This window comes from Haliaeetus albicilla, chromosome 14 (assembly GCF_947461875.1).
Source record: "Haliaeetus albicilla chromosome 14, bHalAlb1.1, whole genome shotgun sequence".
NCBI lineage: Eukaryota > Metazoa > Chordata > Aves > Accipitriformes > Accipitridae > Haliaeetus > Haliaeetus albicilla.
In genome coordinates, this window is record NC_091496.1 from 9,707,280 (window position 1) to 9,726,885 (window position 19,606).

The 19,606-nt window shown below is 37.5% G+C and overlaps 1 protein-coding gene across 1 annotated transcript in view; it reads left to right on the forward strand.

Annotated features, from left to right (window-relative positions):
* The first annotated feature begins 1,345 nt into the window (after nt 1–1,345).
* Nucleotides 1,346–19,606, forward strand: part of SEMA3A (semaphorin 3A) — a 332,422-nt gene continuing 314,161 nt past the window's right edge. Inside the window, exon 1 of the mRNA XM_069801685.1 lies at nt 1,346–1,510. The gene's annotated coding sequence lies outside the window, so the exon portion shown is untranslated. The remainder of the gene's footprint in view (nt 1,511–19,606) is intronic.

Consider the following 19,606-nt stretch of genomic DNA (forward strand, 5'->3'; position numbering starts at 1 on the left):
TACGTAGGCTCAGACGAGCTGCCTTCTAGCGGTGCCTCTTTCTCACCATTGACCACAAAGGCGTCCCAGGGTGATCAGCTCAGACGCAGGCATCTGCTTTGTGGTGTCTTTCACTGTTAGTGGAAAAACCTGCAGTAGACGTTCACTGAGGGAATTGTATCAGACTCATCATTTCTGAGCAGAAGTCCAGCAAAAGGTGGGTAATCTATTTAAGTTCTACTTAAACCTCAAAGTAGACAGCCGGTGCACACATGAGCTCACACATGGGAACTCTGCGCTTGAGATCATTTCAGTACTATACAAGTAGCCTTTCTCTCCTGTCTGCGTAGGAGTTTAACGTGTACTATTACAAACCATTGTTGTGATAACAGGGATTCTCGGACCATCTGCTGTAGCCAAGTTTCAATAACCTGGGAGAGGCAGCATGACAAAATCACCCCTGACATATACTGGTGTGCTTACACCGGGGCTGATTTTGGCCCTATGCATGTCAGACAGAAGTTTATAATAAGGATTCCTTGTTCACTTCTCTGATAATCTGCTTCAACCGTTCTCAGAAATAACTGCTAACGGCAGATTCACTCCCACCGCTCATCTTCTTTTTTATTTTTAAACTGAACCAGACCTGACTGACAATGTAAAACCCTCAAAGTAACTCTAATCCCTTTCCAAAAGATGCCTCAGACCGTACAGTAGCCCAGGATTCTGTTTTGAATAAACCCGTGCTCATGCTCTTTGCAACGGAGTATTTCTAATGTGAGTGCCTGCGAGGAGGAGGAGGGGAGAGAGGCTCATTAATAATCATGATGGTTTTAGTATTGCATAACTCGGTCAATTTGATCATTCGCTGTGCTTTATCAGGTTTGTTTTACTGCAGTTTGCTTGTGTCTGTACAGTTCCCGGTTTGGGGAGCTTTAGTTCCTGGGAGCTTTCAAGCTATCCCCACTTCTAGCACTGTAAAACGGCGGCCTGCTGTTTTAATCACGCCTCTCTTTTTCCAGTGTTGTTTGCGCCCTGGTACAACCCATCTGCCTTGAATCTAGTGCTCCACTGGGGCTGCACACATCTGCCAGCCAGACTACCTTCGTACACAATTACTCAATCCACCGTAAGGCTCTTTAATAGGAAACAAGTGTGACAACGGCAAGCCCTTTTTTCTCTCGCTCTCCCTCTCTCTTTCCCTCTCTCCCCCTCTCTCTTTTTATTTTTTTCCTTTAAACCACATAGTCAAACCGCCCTAATAGAGATGAAGCTTGATAGATCCACCCAGGTGTAGGTGAAATGGTAGAGCCTCAAGCGTAATAGATGCCGTGCTCTCGTGCTGAAGTTCAGCACAGTGTCCTGAAGGGTTGTCTAAGCAGCAGTGAGATGGGTCGCTCTTTGCACAGTTAAAAAGTCAATGAGCTTCCTCCAGCTTACATGTATGACTAATTTAGAAAGCAACCTGGATCTAGGTGAGCGCTGCAGAACTGGCTCTTCTCTTCAGTGCACGGACAAGGCACAGCACACAGTAAGTGGAAAATTTGCGTTTACTTATTTTGCTTGGGAATTAATTAACTGTGTTTACTTTTGAGGAATCCTCTAAAGGCTGGTGCAGAAATGAAGCAGAATAATGTTTGCATGCAGATCCCCTGTGTATTTCTTCTTGTTTCATTTTACACCGTGCCCTTGTCCTGCCACTTCAGCCTGATTGCTCAGACCATACAGCTGGTCTGAAGCAGCTTTCTTATCTAAAACTGAGCTATATAATGATATCAGTAACACATAGGTCCACCTCTCTATCAAGATATGTGTCTGTGCAATATCTGGTTACTGAGCAGAAGTAGGGTTTAAACATTTTTTTTTATAAAATGTATAAATGAAAATCCTTAAATGAAGAAACTAAAATACTTTAAAGCTCTTTTTTTTTTTTTTTCTGGGGCAGGGCGGGAGGGAGAGGAGGGAAAGGAGGAACCAAGAGTTAGAAAAGCTAGGCATTAAAAAATAGATGTAATTTAACCTGAAAAAGAAAGCTGCATTATTTTGTTTACCAAACCATTGATTCAAACGTACTGAGAATGTTGCCAAACTATAAACGAACAAACTGTATCAACTACAGTGATAGTAAAGCTTGAAACAAAAAAGAAGGTCGCTTGTCTAAAATGCAAGAGGCATATTAGAACCAGATGTATAGAATCTCAACTTTGACTCCTCAGTCTTTCATGCTTGGTTTAAAGCAGCCTTAAAATTGCCTTTACTTTGCATTTACAACTTCGGATTCGCTGTTAAACTGCGCTTGAACTTGAAGTCAAGATTTGATCTTAGCACACACATATTCTTCGAGCCTCCTACCAGAGTTTTACTTTGCTATTGGGAGTCTGTTTACTACTGTACTGTATATCCTGAAGCACATTAACAAGCTTGCTGTGATGGACTTTCAGGTGGAATGTCAGCCAATGTAAAAGAATGTGTCCATTGCATATACAAAATGTTCTGTCTGAGAAATAAACACATGCAGTATAAAAAGGATCTGCCGGCGTCTCAAGCAGATGATGACACAGTGTAAGAATGCATACCAGAAGTATGTCTGAATTTATTTTCTGGAGGATCCAATGAGATGACACTTCTCACTTTAGGTTTAATTTATTCTGAACTATTACCCAGGTTGGTGGCTGTTGTCAACACTGGAAGTGGAACAAATGAGTCTGCACAGTTATGCCTATAAAATACTTTCAGTAGTCTTCCTTTCTGCAGAAGAGTTATTTTCTTCGCTCTTGGACAGACAAGTATATATGGTCCTTTTAATTAGCCATGGCTTTAGGCTGCTACAGTTATCCTTTGAGCATGATAGCCATTAGCCTAATTCTGGTGCTGAAAAACAGCCAGTCTGTTAACAGTAAGGTTCTAAATATGGCAATTTAAAAGGGATGAAGTTGGAAGTTTAGGAAGGTAAAACAACCACCGCAGAAGAAATATTTAGACCTGTAGTTGCTGGCATCAGACAGCGGTCAACGTCTACCCCCTACAGGGGGAGAATCTAATTTCATTGAGCCTCCTCTAGTGCATGAACACTGGAGGAGTTCAGTTCATACACTGGAGCAGTGCAGTTAGTCTCTGGCTCCAACAACTGCCCCTTAACGGCAAGGTCAGACTGTGATTAACAGAAAGTCATTTTCAAAGAACTAATAAATAGCATAACTAATAAATAGTAATAAGCATCTTCTCCCTCTTAAATTTCACCCAGTGGAAAATGGCTTTTAGACTTTAAAAGCAATAATCAGTAGTGCTTTTCTTTCACAGTTGCAAAGTGCAAGTGTGAATTCACAAGAAATTCCTGCTTACCTTATGTCAGCTTCATAATGTATGTATCTTGAATACAACTTTGCAACAATCCATACATAATAATACTATGTAAAAAATGGTCCTAGATGTTGCAGTATAGCTATGAGGTTAAGGTACAACAAAATACAAGTGAGGTGATTGAGTTATGGGGCACATTCTCCCTATCATACTCACATCAAGTACTCTGCCAGTATTTAGATCAAAACAAATTACTCTGTTTTTTTCCAATCTAACAAATTTTGAGTGGTACTTTATTCTTTGCTTTCAATGCAACTCATTGCTCTGTGAGGCATTTAGGGATATGAACCACAAAGGATGAAGAGACTACCAACCGCTAAGTTTCTATTTATATAAACACACCTGTCAAAATTTACCCCAGTTTTCTAGTCAATTTAATTTAAGAAAACTAAAGAAATGTCCAGTGTTTTGTTCATACATACTGTGTAACTATTGTTTTTAATGTATTTTTTTTTAAATTCAGACATTATGCATTTGCATGTAAGTTACAGTATCATCTACTATTTTGTACTGCATTCCTGCAGTAGAACAACATTTAAATATTTTAAATAAGCATCACGTAATGCCTTTTCTTCCTGTTTGTTTATTGTGACTGAGTTTTGAGTGTGTGCAGTGTAACCACTTCATCTACTTCTTTTCTCTCTTTCATCATCTTTCTGATATACACACACACCTATACACACAAGAAATGTTATGTCCCATGCTTTCTCCCTACTTTGAAATATATCTTTGGATCCTTTAAGACTTCTTCTGTTGGCTTCAGAGCCTAAAATAATTTGAACATGAAAAATGTGGCATTTCCATGTTTCAGAGACTATTCCTGACCTCAGCTACAAGCCATGAGTCTAACAGAGTTCTGGGTTTATGCATAAACTTGATTGTCATTACCCTTACCCCAAAAAAGAGCGAGTAATCAATAATCGAGCAACAATGTTTATTTCTGATATTAGTTAGTGCTCACAGTGTACTCTACAGCAATAAGTCAGTTAGTGGAATTATTATACCATCCACTTTTATAATTAATTTGGTGTTTAAAAAAAAATTAATAATAAAGACCAGGATTTGAAAAAATATCCTGATATGAAAGCACAAGTTATTCACCTAAATGTTCAGACCTAAGTTTGTCTTCATTAGGCCTGTTGTTTAAATGCATGAATACGACCCTAGGAGGCTTAGTTTAGCCACAGACATTTGAGATTTTTAGCTATATTACTTCCATGTTCAACCAAGAGCCCAATGGCAAATTGTCAGTTATACTTAAGATTTATAATGGAAGCATGGTGTTTAACACTTCAGTAATCTGTAGTAATAAAGAATTTGTTAATTAATCAGTAGTAATTTTGAAAATATTTTGTTAATAGCCATAATTTGACCATATTGTTTACTAACAAAACTTCACTGGAGACATAAATATTAAGCAAGTCTTTTTTCTTTCTATAACTAACATTTTACAGAAGGCTTTAATTTTACTCCCATTTGCTAGTGTAGTGGAAGCTATAGGTATTGTATGACACAATGAATCTTGTATTATCTTCTTTGATACTATTACTCATGGCTGCTAAAGATTTAATGAGTCTTAAACTGAAAAAGATGTAGAAAAAGTGCTTATAGGCATAACAGTGTGTTACTGATGAGCATCAAAAGATTACCAGGACATTAGCTAGGGTTACAGGAAAACCTCAGATCATGTATGTTCCACAAATCCAAAATATTTTCCATAAGCAATCACTGAGGAAAGTTTCTCCTCATCTGTATTATTATTCTTCATATAAAGCATCAATTCTAAGCTGGTTCAGATCTTTGTTCTGCTAAGGCCAACATACTTCAAGTCTAGTTAGCAAGCATTGCTAGTGCTATTTACACCAATTATTTACACCAAAAAACTGCAGACTTGCAAATTTTACTTTCCTAAGTCTCGGTTACTTCAGTGAGTTTAGGTAGAAGTGAACACAATTTGGGTTTTATTCTTCTTACGTTAAGTAAGTATCAATGCTGATTTGATACATGAGCTGTTACTTAAGAGGGCAATTTAGGTACTACCATGGAAACTGAGCCTTTGATCTAGAAAGCTTATGTCCAGTGATAATTAGGTTTTGGTAGTGAATGTCTGACACACACTTTTAAAATAATGTTTAATACCAAGTAGGTCTGATTTAAAGATAAACCAATATTTTAGGAATCTGGATACAATAAAAGATTTCTTGCTGCTGTCTATAACAAAACTAAATCATCTCAAGTAAAAAAAAATGTTTTTTAAAATTTCTGGTATATTCAGGCAATGACACATTTTGTGTCTTGCTGCTCTGTATCAGAATGAAAGTCTTAAAATACCATAAAGCTGTTATTTTTGCTTATTTAACTCAGTGGTATCACAGTAAAGAGGTGCTGATTTGTTGATTGTTGATAATTTTATTCTTAATATATGGACTTGCAGATGTTCACATAAAGTGCTTGTATGAAATAATGCTGTCATTCTGATTTATCATTCTGATACTCTACTACCAGTTTGTCAAGTGTTTTTTCTCCTAATTACTAGTATGTTGGTCTTCAACAGAAGTGAGCAGCTTAGATGCTTATGGCAGTAGATACAAATATTCAGGAATAATAGAAGAAAAACTGCAGGAAGAAATTGAAAATCGTGCTTTTCTAGAGCCAAGCTGTGTGTTACCCTCTTCTTCCTATGAGGCATTGGAGTGCAAATGTTATTAAAACAAACAGCAAAGGAGTGCATTTTAAGAGCAACATGCCTTTGTCCTTGTTCTAAAAATGTGAGTTCACTTGAAATGATTAATGGGAAAGGCTTTCTGGGTTTTTTTTACTGCTGTTCTTTAAAGGGTGATAAAGATATATGAACCCCATGATATGCACAAATCCCATGCACAATGACTACAAGTTTGATTCAGTAGCTTATACTCTGGTGTAAAACCTCAGAAAACACTGGTAAGGAAACCATGAATCAGAATAATTTATTTTTCATTATTTTTTTTTCCTTTAAATTTAAAAGTGAGAAAAAGATTCAACTAGACAACAATAGGATTGTTTTGTGTTTTTTTCCAAATCTTATTCTGGATTTCCTATATTAAATTCAACTCAGGTGTTACCTCATTTTCTTCCTTGGAACTAACAGCAGGGCTCAATTTTTATTTTGAATGGTTTTAAAGTAACACCAGCTACAAGTTTTGTTACTCTGACAATTTTGAAATTAAAAACCTGTAAAATTGGGACAAATTGGCTAACAATACTGCACACAGGAAGGGTTGAGGTCAAAAATGTGTTTGTTAAACTTCCAGAAGTTTGTGCTGGACTTTAAAAGCTCCATGAATGTAAACCAGTCTTTGAAATATCAGCACAGCAAATTCACATGGTGCATATCACAGATGTGTGTCATACCTGTATAATAACATTAGTGTTACCCTCAAAATTTACACTGGAGAAAATGAAAGAAACGTGCATGGTACAAAGTAATGTGATTTCTACTGGAAGTTATTTTAGCTCAGTAGATTTTCTCACGGTGCACATACATCCTGCCATCTGGGAAACTGATAGGCGGTACAGTTTTAGTAATGTTGGGGTTTAAATCATAGACCTTATGCATCCACACAAACATAAATTTTTTTTCAATGCTGTGGCGATATCAAAAAAAACCTGGTTTTTTTTAAATCATGTTCTATAAAATTCCTAAAGAATTAGTTTATTAGTAAGCCCAAATATATTCCTGTTCCAAAGTAAGTCTTGTGGTTGACTCAGTGAGGATAGTTCCTGGCATACCTACTGTCCTACTCAAGATTTTGAAGAGGACAAAAGGCTCTCTATAAGGACACAAAAGTTACAGACAGGTACGTCACCAACGATACCACCTCCGTCCTACGCAGAGTCTTCCAGCACCATCGCAAAAAGTCATCCTAGTCCAACCTGCCCTATCACAAAACGGGGCATTCACCTCATGATCCAGGGTATCATGCTTTAAAAATGCCACTTAAGCAGCTGAAACACAGCCTTCACAGTATTTCATGTGTATCAAGATGAAAACAAAACAAAATAATAGTCCTGGTTTAGGGCCATAGAGATGCCACATGAAGCCTTATGACTCTCTAAGGCAAATAATAGGCAGAATGGGTGCGAACAGGGCCTGAGGGCAGTGGTTTGCAGAGCTTTTTGCTCTGTAGGGTAAAGCTTATTTCTGTTTGCTTCAATCAGCAAGACAAAAAGACCCATCCCTGACAGATCTTCCTTTGGTTGATGCACAGCTGAAAAGTGCTACAGTGCTACAGTGTTGATTTATAACAAGGATAGAACAGGACAGGACAGGACAGAAGTTACAGGGGTTATTCTACTTGAAAGATAATCACACTTCCAACCTTATTAGTGCAAAAAACCCACTCTTAATTTAATAGAGATGGTCTTCACTGCCTTTTGATGAAGTAGAGACTTGAGAAGGCTGTGCAGATGGCCAGCACTGCAGAGAACAGCTCTGTCAGGGCTCCTTACGCATCCGCAAGGACACAGTACGCCAGCAAAGCTCGATGGTCCATGGATCAGTGCTTCCATGTCTTCACAGGCCAAATTTCCACAAGCTGATGAGTGTGTGTGTGAGGTGGCAGGGATATACCAAGCAAAGCCCTGTATGTTATTTCATGGAATTAGTTGTGGTTCCTCAGTCCATCCATTTGTCCTGTTACAAGAAACTCCATCCAAGTGACCTTCCTTGGCACCCATTTTAGCAGACTGAGAAAGGAGATTTAATGACATGTCAAGTGAGCTACTCTGTTATCACGGCAATGGCTCCCTTCACACCAGGTTTAAGGCACATTAACAGGGTATTGTGGGAAAGCAGACACAGCTGATGTCCATGCTGTATTGGATCTGTGAAAAACCAGATAACTACTGTCTCTGGAGAGAAAATTCTGCCAAAACTCACACTGACTTCCATAGTGCTTGGATTTAGCATAGGGTTTTGATTTAGCACCTCTAGAAAGAGTTAAAAGTATATATACTTGCATTCATAAAAGAATATGTCAATCGCACTTCACATTATTAGATTTAAGATCTTGTAGGCTACCAGTTTACTTATTGTTAACATTTACCAGTATTTTCATGACCAATCACAAATTTGATGAGGGATGACAACACCCATTTGCAGCAATTAATACAATCTCACAGAAAGCATGGGTTTATGAACCTGATAATCTCAAGTGTTTTGGATTTGTCTGGGTTTAAAAATGCCAGTGGCTACTTGTCAAACTTCATTTGTAAATCAAAACTGTTTTTCAGTTCTACACCTGCAAACAAGTGTTCAAAACTTGTAAACTTTTTTATGGATATATTTTTTTGGCCTTCAGATACGGTGGAAAGAGTCCAAGACAATTTTTTATGGCTGAATTATAAACACTTGAAAAACGGAGTTTGTAATGAAAATGCTGACACAGCTTTAATTATTGCAGCATGAATGATTTTATTATACACTATCCACAGTGTCTATACATACAAAGTACATGCTCTAGCGTTCTAATATTTCATTTAAGAAAAAAGCAATTACTTAGCAGATGTAGAGAGCTAAGCATAAATAGGCTAAACCAATACCTTTATGCTGTTTGAAAACCTATATGGAATGTTATTACCACATAAAAGGGTTTATACTTTAGAAGACTCAAAGGTACAGAGAACCAGCTAAAGCAATAAACTTCTCTGGTGTACTTAATTAAAAAGCTTCAAGTTACTGAAGTCAATTGAAAAACAGAAGGTTTGATTCTTTAAGGTAATTTTGTCCTCTTCTGTTAAGTGCTTATCAAGTGTTAAAGAATTAAAATGCCGTCCCAGCAGTTTAAATAGAGAATAATTTGCTTTTCTTCTGTTGAAGGCAATTCTTTATGCTGTCAACCTAGACACATGTAATAAAACGGGCAATGTGGATGTAATTGGGTGACATGGTTGGATTTAATTTACCTTTAATTAACCGGAATTGTAGAAGAAGCTGGGAAATCAGTATTGAGACATTTCAGAAAATCATTTTTTTTAATGTCAATCTCTTTACATAAAGCTGGAAATCTTTGCAAAAAAAAAGCAGAGAGCATTGGTAAAATATGTTCCCAGTTTATAAGCACAGAATTTCAGAGTGGGTTTTGACTCAGTCAAAACCTCCAGACTGGCTTTGTTAGTGAAACTAGAAAGACTATGAAAAGGAATAGATTTCTGTGAATTATGTTTCTGCACTGTTTAGTTTTAGTGCTGTTGTGCATGGTCCGTTTTAGAGAAGTGAGCACTTTTTTCTTTTTTTTTCCTTTTTTTCTTTTTCTTCTTAAAATGATGCTACAACTTCATGAAAATGCCTCCTTTTGGAAAGTCTAGGGTTTGCACGCACTTTCCCAATTGGTGGGTGTGGAACATATATGGCTGAATGAAGGCTCGTGTGGTTCCCTGTTTCCTGAGCCAGGTCTACATTATCCTTGGCGTGGTTTGTGCTGTGAGGTGACACCAGCCAAGAGCAGGCAGAGAACAGCAGTGCCCTGGGCCCTGCTCCCAGGACACGCTGTGGAGCCAAATGCCGCGAGGTGGGTGGTTTGGACTCACCAAGCCAGACCTGTGCTGTGCCCCATGAACATCCACCTGGAGAGACCTCCTGACTCCCCAGACTCTATGTACAGCGTCCAGCACAGCACAAAGAGACTGAGCAGAAGCAAGATATCTGCTTCAACCGTAAAAACAGGAATTATTGCTGTGTTTACATATCTGCTGTCTGTGTTTGTAATTCTGCGCTGTTTACCATCTATGACATACATATGGGATTTAGCATTCAGATAACACAGACAGCAAAAACATAAGAACAGAACTTGTCACCAGCTCAAAGGAATATGCATGTTGAGGTCCCATCTGGTTCCAGTATGGTTTTATTGCTGGAAAGAAGTGCAGAACAGGTAGATTTTTAATTATGTGAAGGGAAGGGGAAGAACTTGGTTACTGTCAATTACAAAGCTGTCTAACCAAACTTGCGGGATACAGGATTTCGGGTCCAATAGTCACAGTAGAATTAGAAAACTTGATAAAAAAATCCAGGTTACTACAACAGTTAATTACCATTTCTGAATTATTGATTTTAATTTTTCTAACTCCAGTTCCAACCATTCCTTTTTGTAATGTTATTGTCCACATATTTTAGAGTCCTCGTCTCTTTTTTTTTTTTGTCTAAAATATGTGGATTTTTTACAGATACTTGTCCCAGATTAATTTCTGGGTATATAGAGTCCTCTATATACTCACTAGGGTGAGGTAAGCACCTCCATTGGATGATTCATTTTTGAGGTTGTTACTGTTGCCTTCTGGATATAACTCTTCCTTTCCACTGAAAGACTGGTAGTAACTATAGAAAGGACTCTGTAGCACTCATTTCCAATCTTGAGATGCCTATATTAGGTGCTTAATGACACACGTGATAAATCTGGTTCTAAGTTCAAAAGTCTTATGTTATAAATCATATCCTCCATCTCTTTGCTCACTCTGAAATCCTCTGAAAGCATGGGCACAAGAACTGGAACAACATCCAGTGGTAGATACACTAAGGAAAAAAACCACAAAAGTAATTTAATTTCAGTAACCTATATTTCTTTGCTTTGTTTTGATTGCAGCCTTTCTCTTCATTTCAAGACAATGAAAGCAGTAATCCTATCAGTTATACTCGTTTTAGAGGTGTGGCTTGATTGTTTTTCCTGTGACTCACATTTTACATCAGCTCATGTAAATTAGAATCAGGCCCTGTATATGTAAAATTTTAGGTTTCAATGAGTTCGTATTTCATTTGGTCCTAATCTTTTGCTTTAATTAACTGTATTTTGCCCATACTACAATGCAACATAATATTTCAATCAATCTTCAACTAATTTCATGAGTGGATATTATGTTTCTTCTGCATTATATATATTAGGTGAAGTCAAATATAGTAGGATCCTATTTAGTTCATATTCAAAAAGAATGTCTACCAAACAATTTAGTAATCTACTTTAACTTGTAACAATGATGTTGAATAAATTTATAAATAATTTCTTCGTTATTGTCAGAATGCTGGAATGCAAACAAGCAGTGGGGCAAATTTTCAAATACACTATATATTTTACACACATTATAAAGTAAGGGAGAGGGGAAGAACTTGCTGAATTCAAGGGAGCAATATGATCTTCACATAGGAAAGAAATTTCCTGCTTTTCAGACAGGTACATTTAACAGTTGTTACTATTTCACTGTGGTCATGCATTTAAAAAAATTATGGGCACAGAAAAATAAATAAAGCTTACTTCACAATACTTAAAAATAAGTAAAAATTTAAATAGTGTGGCAGTCTAATATTTCATTTTCAAATGACTACAGTGAATGTAGGAGCAGGTCAGTAACGAGGAATCCACCTTTCTGTTCTCAGCTGCCCTGGTGCAAATGTAGAGGTGTTTCTTCCTTGCAGAGGTTAACTCCAGAGAGCAGCAATGCCATCAAACCGATGGCAAGTGTACAAACAAAAAGCGAGTCAAGCCTGAAAACAATGAAAACAGATAGAAAAGGGGCCAATTAATCATATCATTGATAAAATTAAATATGACACAAATAGAGCTAATTATGTCCTTGCTCTCAATTCAGATTTTATTAGTTTAGGAGCCCTTGGAGGTAGCCTAAATTATATGTATTATGTTTAGTTTGATGGGATTTTTTTACCCTGTTTGCTTTATGGCCTCATGGGCTAGATCCCCAGCTGGCACAAATAAGAGTTGCTATTACCTTCAGTAGGACTGGGAGCATTTTACACAGTGGAGGATCAGGCACCCCAGCTGGATTTGTTGGCTGACTAACCAGATCCTTGGATAGTTTCAGGGATCTTTTTTTCTTCTTTTTCTTCTTTTTTTTAACATATGAAAGCATTTAGGGTTTAATCTCACAGCATTTCTCTGCAAACTTTAAAAAAGTGAACATTACCATACAATTGCCATGATGGAAAAAGGAAAACTAACAACTTTCTCAGTCTCTGTAAAACATATGAAAAACGGAGCAGGAAAAAACCCCTCCTTTATTCTGCAGCAGTGCAAATGTGCTCTGTAGTGCAGCCTTGATCTCCCAGTTTCCAGATCCTGGAACTAGTTAAAGTTCACCACAGTCCTTCATTTAGCATGTGCCTTTCCCACACGGACGTGCAGAGGACGGTATGTATCCAGATCTTGTAATAGTATGAAGTAGCTCTCTTTTATTGTGTCTGTAGTGTAGCACATGGTACAAGGAATAATAGGTCTCAGCTGGCACTTTAGTAATACTAGTTATAATTACACCCCTGAAAGATGCATTAAAAGAGCATTATTATTATGGTGGAGTTAATCACTTTGCTGTTGCAATATGCTGGAATCAGTGTCACTTGCTCACATTCCCCTCACGGCTTGCATAGTATGTGTAGTGCCAACTTCGTGAGCCATTTTTCAGTGTTTTTTGTTTCCTCTTCATCATTTCAAACGTGGCTGCAGATCATGTTGTAAATACAATAATCAAACTTGCTTTGATGACAGAATTATTAATATGCCTGTGGGTCTTGCCTCTCTATTATGTCAGTTCTTCAGAAATATGAATTTATATGTACAAGTTACTTTTGAAATAGAAGTGTGCTATTAATTCCATTTTGGAGGGATCCTTTATTAGCAACAAGCTCTTCCTATTGATTTACATGGTACAAAATGTACATCTCCATGATATGTTCAAAAGGCTATTGTTCTAACAGATTTGTCGTGTCATCAAATAATGTATAACTGTAATGAGGCATTTACTAAATTTACAAATTATAGTTTCAGAGGGAATCTACAGAAATCTGAATACAAAATTGTCAAGAATAATCAAATGTGGAGAGTAATCATTAATGGTGAATCGTTAAACGGAGGTCAGTGTGTCAAGTGCGGGTCATGTAACAGCACTCCATTCCCAAATTTCTGCATGTGCTAGGCGGTATAGTGGTCGGTCATGTAAGAGACCAGCTGGGAAGCAATGACACATTAGAGAAATAAGGTGTAATACAGTCCACTGATTCATAGCTACTGAATTAACTGTAGTTGTTGAAGGCATATCTTAGGGCAAGAGAATAAACTGAAGAGATACGAGGATAAGAATGACAGAATCAGATTCTCTAAGATAAATACGAGGTTGTGTTAATAGAAAGGAATAAGGAACGGTGCAGTTACTTGGCTGGATTCCTTCATGCAGGAGCACAGTAGGAAAAGCAGGAAGTTCACAGGGAACTTTCTTGTGCTTTTTGCTGTTGGAAACAAACCTCATATTTTACTTCTAGACTTGATCAAAACCTCCCTGAAATTCAATAGAACTAGTTTTTCCATGGGCTGCAGTGGGCTTTGGATCAGAATCTTTGAACATAAGCTCTGGATCAGGTAGAATGACATCAGACACCTTCTTGCAGAATATGTTCATAGATGAGGAGGGATATTCTAAGCTTCAGTTGCAGTCATGTAAATTGCCTTTTATAAGAGTAGAAAGGCATGGGGGAAAAACCTTCAACATGTGTACAGAAAAAAGTGATATATACAGAGACAGAAAGTTTGAGCATCCACCGTCAATCCTTTCCTTTCTTTGAACTATTTAATTTCTGATTCATTACATGTTTTTGCAATGGGGCAATTAGATTTTATTGGCTTTAAAGAGACAAAGTTAGGTACTGCAAATGGTAGTATGCCATTTTTAACACCTGTTGAGAGTTTTTCCTAGTTGATCACAAAGAAGGCATTTTCTGCAGATGCTATTTTCCTGAAAAATCACTAACATAATTCCTCCCTAATACCAGCAGCTGTAATAATACCATTAATAACCACTTGACTGCTTAATCAACATTCATTGGTTAGCAGTGGCTTTCCCCAGTATTTTTAAGTTGATTTTGCACAAAGGTTGGCAGGAACTTTTTGACAGTATTTTTTTGTGTGAGGAAAATGCCAGCTTCGCAGAGGTACTTTTGAGAGGAATGTGTCACCGCTGATGACAGTCCAGCCAAAGCCCATCCCTCAAATAAAGGGTTGGAATGGGTGGTTGCGTGGGGCACAAGTGCAGAGATGGAGAAACTCACCGAGTCGTTTGGGCACTCAGGTCATCTGTTTAGCCTGTTGTTTTGCCTGCTGAAATCTCTGCTTTTCAGGTGAGAGGATCAGAGATCATTTTCTTCCCACCAGATGAAGGCCTCTGGAGCATAGTCTGCTTTGGGTGAAGGTGTCCATCCTGATATCTCCTCAGAACATGCTGGTTAGGGGAGAAAGAAACTCATAGCTTAATCTACATGTACCATGGACCATCACTGAACTAGAAGCAGAGCGATTTGATAGTATAGGTGCACCTTTTAACTCTCTTATTGATTTACATTATTTTGGTGTGATTTTATTTTCTTTTTTTTTTTTTCCCTTTTTCGCCCCCCCCGTGGAAAGAGGGAAAACAGATTAAAAAAAAATCATTTTTTCCTTTGCTGGAACAAAAATTAAGACAAAAAAAGGACAGTGATATAAGTAAAGAAATCTTCCATCAAAACCAGAGAGAATGGTTGTAGATATGGGTTGATTGGTTCTGGATTTGGTTCTGGATGTTTTGTTTTGGGAATTTAAGCCTTTTGGCCTGAAACATAGTGAAATGAAATCACTGAAAAAAGAGCCTGAGAACTCTATGACTTTCTTCTGAGAGTGTTACTTAGATTTTTTTTTCCAGGTGTTTAAGCTAGATTTTGGATCCTCCCACTATTTATCTCACTCCCTTGAGATTTTCTTTCAACCAGTACTATTTCTATAGTGACCATTACCAAATACAGTACTGACCTGGCAAGCAGAAGTGCTAATTTCCAAAGCTTCCATCTCTACCTGTTTAAAAAAGTGACTCATTTTTCTTTAGGCTGAGTGTCTTATGATGAAAAAGTAAAAAACCTTTATAAAGATAAATAAATATTATGTGATTTACCCTCTTTTGTGACACTGGAACATCACAGCAGGACCTGGAAGCATTGCAAATGTTTAACAGGAAACAATCAGCTAAATGTAGGATAAGGTCTATTTGGCAATTATAATGTATAATGATGAATACTTGTACTAATATGAAGATTATGAAGAACTCCAATCATAAGAAGGAAGGTGATTTTATTTTTTTCTGTGCATGATGAGCATAATCAACATCAGTAATTCTCAAATACCAGAATACTCCCATTGATCAGTGGAAATATTTATCTCCCTGTTGTGGGTTAGCCCCAGTAGACAACTGAGACCCACACACTCCCCTCAGCAGGCAGAAGACAAAAGTGAGAAACTCATTGGCTGAGATAAAGACAGTTTAATAGGTAAAAGAGAAAAAGAATAAAAGAAAGGCGGGGGAAAAAGAAAACCAAAGAAAAACAAGTGATGCAAAAGAAATCTCTCCCCATCAGTTGACTGATGCCCAGCCAGTCACCTGGAAAACTCTCCCCTAGATTTTATTGCTGAACATGACATCATATGGCACGGAATATCCCTTTGGGAGGTTGGGGTCAGCTGTCCCCGCTGCATCCTCCCCTAACTTCTCATGCACCATCAGCCTACTCGCTTGGCAGTGCAGCATGAGAAACAGAGGAGGCCTTGGTGCTGTATGGGTACTATACAGCAACAGCTGAAACATCACTGTGCGATCAACATTGTTTTGGTCACAGGTCCAAAACATAGTACCATAGGAGCTACTGGGAAGAAAACGAACTCTATTCCAGCCAAAACCAGTACATTCACTTAACAGCTGCTACTAGATTAGAGGGTTTTTTTTCAGAGGGAAGTGTTTAAGAGGTTGGTCTTTGGGCAGATATGTGTGTGACTTCTTGTGTTCCTGAAAATTCAGTGAAACTGGTTGTACCAAATTCTTATGCTAATTCTTTCACTTCAAATACTTTTAATTATATTAATTGCTTTCATTCCATAACTTTTATGGCAAAATCAAAAATAACATTTTTTCAAGTCATATTTCATTAAAACTGAATGAATATTAGAGTACATTCCTATGCCTGTTAACATATCTAGTTTGGAACAATATGGGATGTAGATTTTTCTGTGAAAGTCTGGTAAAACTCCCAGGATTCTGAGGGATTTATAGTTTTCATTGTCTTTGAGACAAAAACTATTTTTTTGTAATGATTCCAATGCAAACCAGACATTATTTGGCTAGATTTCACTTTCTGGCATTGGATACATAACCTAAAACTTCAGTTGAGACTAAAGATTATGAGCACATATAAACCAAAGCTAGGGTGAGGCATGGGGCAGGGGAATGTTTTATGTAAAATTTCTGAAATCTAAGCCTGAAATTTCTGAAAAGCATATGTTTTTGACTTTTCATAATTCTTGATTTCCTAGATCTTGTATTCTCTCACTTGAAAGTTTCTTGGTTTTTTTGTAGCATAAGTAGTCATTCAGCAGTTATTAATGCCTAATTAAAACCACAGTCATGAAGAAGTTCCCTAAAGTGCTCCTTTAGGGATGCCAGCATATCTTTTCAAGGCTTGTGTCTCTTTCTGCTATTTCTAAGATGAAGATGGCTGAGTCACAGTAAATGCTAATTTCTGTAATGAGATTGCTTCATGCAGTGGCATTCCCTCTGGACTGAAGAACTGACAGTGTTGCAAATGCATCAGCTCATTTAGAAGGACCTGAACTAGTATTAACCTGTCACATCCTCCAGGGAAAACCAGGTAACAGAAAAAGCAAGAGAAAAGTCACCTCAACAGAGAAGTTGTTCTCTGTGAAAACAGGGATGCTTTATGCTTGCCATTTCAATAGTTTGGGTCAAAAGTGACCTAGGAGAACACAAATGGGTATTGTTTTTTGGTTTCAGGGTTTTTTTTCTTACCACATTTCACACATTCCGTGGTCTTCCTGAACTCTGTCTCATGCACTTTCTTATTCTTTTTCTCTCCCACTTTTCTGGACTCTACATTCCTGTTCTACTGCTGTTCTGACTCATATTTTGCATCTGTTCACACCCTCTTCTTCTTGTATTCTGCCTCACTTACCCTCATAGTCTCCTTCTCTTTCTCTTTTACTTTGTTTTTAAGGGACAATATTTTCCTGTTGGTGTGCCCCGCAGTTTGCATGAGATCTTGCTAACATGGTTCTTGCTTTCTTACATCATTTATCAGTTCTTGCACTGCTTCTCAGATACTTCTGAAACCATCTTTGTCTCTCCAACCTCTACTGCTTAAAGTCTTCATATTAGTATTTTTTTTATTCTTTTTATACCATAAAATGCCTTGTGATGAAGTTTTTGCAGCAGATGCTGAAATAGTTAAATAGTTATAGTCTTTCTTTAGAATCAAGGATGTTGGTCATACTGAAAGAGAATATTACTGGAGGGGGTGGAAAGTGCAGAAGAGATAGGTGGAAGAACTGGATTCCTTCCTGAGCCTGACATTCATGTCTCTGGACTAGTTTCTCCTTTAAACTCTTTGTCTTTCTTGTTTATTTAGAAAATACTCAATGTTTGTACAATATTTACCATGGTAGCAGTAATAGTAAGGAACGTATTATGAAGGATGAAATGCCTTCTTTTAGATACACTAAGAAGTGAGCTTCACAAAAGATTATCACTACAGGACTGTGGCATATTAATTCAGTCTCAGGTGTTGATTTTGCCTCACTAAATTCCAAAGAATATGCTTATTCTTCCTTCCTCATCTTAAATTCTCGCATATTGGTTGTATGTACTGACAAGCAGTTGCTACATTTCACCTCAGGGATGGCTGTACTTCAGTGCTTGATGAAGTGATCCCTTTGTCTAGTTTCTACTTAGAGTCTCTTGGGATAAAAGGCAACACATGAAGATATGCAGAATTGAACTCATTTTATTCCGATCTAGTTGTAAAAACTGAAAGCAATGAAAATGCAAACAAGAAGTTACAGATAATAAAATTCTGTGAGCAACAGAAATTAGAAAAAACAATGAATTGTTTAATTCCAAAATAACATCTGTCCATCCCTTGATTTTTAAGCAAACTTTTCATTGGGTGACTCATTCATCAAATGTTGAGGTCAGCAAATAATGTTAACATACAGTAAAAATTCCTAATGACCACCAGTTGCATGTAAAGTATCAACGTATTGCTTGTTGTATACGACACAGAAGGAGGAAGTAACACAACCTGCATTTTATTACTTGAATCAGATGCAAAGGGTTTTCAAAACTTCAAATTCAACTGAAAGCAGCTGTTGGGAAAATATCATTACATTATACCTTAAGCTACAAAAGCCAATTTAATGGTGACATTTTATTTTATTCAGATGGTCCCTTCTTTTATTCTGTCTAACCCAGTAAAGCCTGTGGAAATTGTATCTGGATGAAATCACCAGAAGGTGAAGGGCCCATGACTAAAAACATTCTTTAAAGATTATTCAGGGTTAGAGCAAATGGAATAGCAGCACTAACGAGAGCAAAGGTCTCCATAGCTACAGGAAGTAATATTACATCGTTTAGTAGCACCTATAAGAAAACACAGTCTTGTTACTAGATTTGGTTAAATATCGATTAAAGTACTTTACAAAACCATTAGATACTATAGTAAACATAGGTATTTACAAAGGGGGGTTGTTGTTTGTCCAGATCAATATACAATGGTGTTTGCAGGTGGAATTAGCTCATGCCCCATTCACTTCAAATTATAGTTGTTGCATTAGTTTAATTAACTATTCCCATGATTTGAGTGAATTATTTTGGATCTGTCTCTCATCTTAGATGTTATCTCCACCCTACGTGGTGGCTGAGCAGAGCCATTGTACTTTTACCTTTAACTTCAATAGATACGATAAAAAAACATGCGAGCAGTTGTTCAAGTCAGAGCAGACCTGAGCCTGAGCCAGCGTCCAGCCCATGCCCATGGTCAGCAGAGGACTCTTGGAGGAGTGTGAGCAGAAAAAAGCCTCTGCCCTTTGGCACCTCCCCTGGCTTCTGGACTGCACGTCCGTCTCCTCCTTCTGGCCAGCAGCCAGACTTTTCATTGTCACAACACTCTGTGAGAGTGAGCATCACTATTTCAATTTTCATTATATGAAAAAAAGTACTATTCTCTTTGGTTTTCAACCTGCTGCCAGATACCTTCACTTGGTGCCCTGGTGAACTTGTTAAGAGAAATGCTGAATGCTGCCCAATCAGCTATTAAGATCAGAAGAGATTAAAATATAAAACTAAAGTATTCTTCCTGTCATGCCAAGGAAGCAAATCCTGCTTAATTGCAAGAACTATGCCCAAAGGAATAGAAATGTACATGGAA